This window comes from Podarcis cretensis, assembly GCF_951804945.1.
Source record: "Podarcis cretensis genome assembly, chromosome: 13".
Classification (NCBI taxonomy): Eukaryota; Metazoa; Chordata; class Lepidosauria; order Squamata; family Lacertidae; genus Podarcis; species Podarcis cretensis.
The window spans coordinates 51,901,848-51,904,440 of NC_137182.1; the positions used below are offsets into that span (position 1 = coordinate 51,901,848).

At 45.4% G+C, this 2,593-nt stretch overlaps 1 long non-coding RNA gene across 1 annotated transcript; it reads left to right on the forward strand.

The window, feature by feature from the left end:
* Positions 1 to 998: 998 nt before the first annotated feature.
* LOC307202371 lies at positions 999 to 2,038 on the forward strand. The gene is made up of 2 exons (XR_013832860.1): positions 999 to 1,190; positions 1,572 to 2,038. It is a non-coding gene; the product is annotated as an uncharacterized lncRNA (long non-coding RNA).
* Positions 2,039 to 2,593: the final 555 nt, after the last annotated feature.

The following is a 2,593-nucleotide window of genomic DNA, read 5'->3' on the forward strand; positions in this document are numbered from 1 at the left end:
ACTGACTGATTCAAAATTGGGAAAGGAGTACGACAAGGCTGCATTTTGTCTCCCTGCTTATTTAACTTATATGCAGAATTCATCATGTGAAAGGCTGGGCTGGATGAATCCCTAGCCGGAATTAAGATTGCCGGAAGAAATATCAACAACCTCAGATATGCAGATGACACAACCTTGATGGCAGAAAGTGAGGAGGAATTAAAGAACCTTTTATTGAGGGTGAAAGAGGAGAGTGCAAAATATGGTCTGAAGCTCAACATCAAAAAAACGAAGATCATGGCTACTGGTCCCATCACCTCCTGACAAATAGAAGGGGAAGAAATGGAGGCAGTGAGAGATTTTACTTTCTTGGGCTCCATGATCACTGCAGATGGTGACAGCAGCCACGAAATTAAAAGACGCCTGCTTCTTGGGAGAAGGGCAATGACAGGCCTAGACAGCATCTTGAGAAGTAGAGACATCACCTTGCCAACAAAGGTCCGTATAGTTAAAGCTATGGTTTTCCCAGTAGTGATGTATAGAAGTGAGAGCTGGACCATAAAGAAGGCTGATCGCCGAAGAATGGATGCTTTTGAATTCTGGTGCTGGAGGAGACTCTTGAGAGTCCCATGGACTGCAAGAAGATCAAACCTCTCCATTCTGAAGGAAATCAGCCCTGAGTGCTCACTGGAAGGACAGATTGTGAAGCTGAGGCTCCAGTACTTTGGCCACCTCATGAGAAGAGAAGACTCCCTGGAAAAGACCCTGATGTTGGGAAAGATGGAGGGCACAAGGAGAAGGGGGCGACAGAGGACGAGATGGTTGGATAGTGTTTTCGAGGTTACCAGCATGAGTCTGACCAAGCTGCGGGGGGCAGTGGAGGACAGGAGTGCCTGGCGTTCTCTGGTCCATGGGGTCACGAAGAGTCGGACACGACTAAACGACTAAACAACAACAACAACTCCAAACTCACTGTCAGATCACATGTCTGTGGCCACAGCATGAACCACAAAAATCATATATCCACTATTTTGTTTAGAATATTTTTTTTCTTGTTTTCCTCCTCTAAAAACTATGTGCGTGTTATGGTCTGGTGCGTGTTATAGAGCGAAAAATACGGCATCTTACACAACATGTAAGACCCTTGGAAATTCCATCATTCTAGGATGGTGGTTACCAAACTTTATGGACCTCCTGAAAATTCGCTGAGGGTCTGGGTAAAAAGGTAAAGGTACCCCTGCCCGTACGGGCCAGTCGTGTCCGACTCTAGGGTTGCATGCTCATCTCGCTCTAGAGGCCGTGAGCCGGCACCGTCCAAAGACACTTCCGGGTCACGTGGCCAGCGTGATGAAGCTGCAGCTGGCGAGCCAGCACCAGCACCGCACATGGAAATGCCGTTTACCTTCCCACTATAAAGCGGTACCTATTTATCTACTTGCACTTTGACGTGCTTTCGAACTGCAAGGTGGGCAGGAGCTGGGACCGAACAACGGGAGCTCGCCCCGCCGCGGGGATTCGAACCGCCGACCATACGATCAGCAAGTCCTAGTCACTGAGGTTTTACCCACAGCGCCCCCCCGCGTCCCTTGAAGGTCTGGGTAGGACCACTTAATATTTTTCCTGTCTGTTGTGGAAGGTGTAACGCCTGTTGCTAGTTTGCTGTAGGATTTTTAATTCCATTTTTAATGCTTCTCTCATTTCTTACAGCATATTTTATTGCACCAGCATATTTTATTGCACTGAAATTAGGACACAATAAAATACCATATGAGAAATAAGAGAAGCGATAAAAATGGAATTAAAAATAAATACAATCATTTAATGCGGACACGCCGTGGACCATCGGAACGAAGCTCATGGACCACTGGTGGCCTACAGACCATTTTGGGAACCCATGTTCTGTTCTTTGTATATACTGTGCCATCCTGGCAACATTGCAGGGGACGGACACTCTCCTCTTGGCCCTGGTCTCCACCTGCAATGCAGGCAGTGCGGGATTTATGTATAAGCTAAACAAGCTATAGCTTAGGGCCCCACTCTCTTGGGGGCCCCCCGTAAATTAAAGAAAAAAACCTGGATGTACATTTCCAAAATATAAGATAAAAAACAAATAAATTAAAACCTACATACAGTGTTTTGTGTTGTGTTGTACCTATTAGGTCCATAAATTAGTATATGGCATATATTCCAACACAAAAAACAGTGACAATTTGTTGTTGGCAAAGGACAGCTGGACATCTAAAGGGCTCCATTATCTTCAGTAGCTGAGGGCCTCATCAAACCTAAATCTGGCCCTGAATGCAGGGGAACAATGATACTGACCTTCCTTACTGGGGTGTTGTGAAGGGCCTTGGATACTGCAAAGCACTAAATTTACAGATACTGTTTGCAGCTGTCCTACTTATAATCAATATTATTACCACCCTCCTATAATAATTGCAATGACTTTTTTTTTTTTTTTTGGCAATACGGTTTAAAAAATAAAATAAAATAAAACCTGGTTCTACTACGGTTCAAAGCCCCTTCTTTCTCTCCCCCCGCCTCGCCTCCCCTTTCCATCACCCTCCCTCCCGCAAACTTTCAGTAATGGTTACAAAGCATTTGAACAAACCTG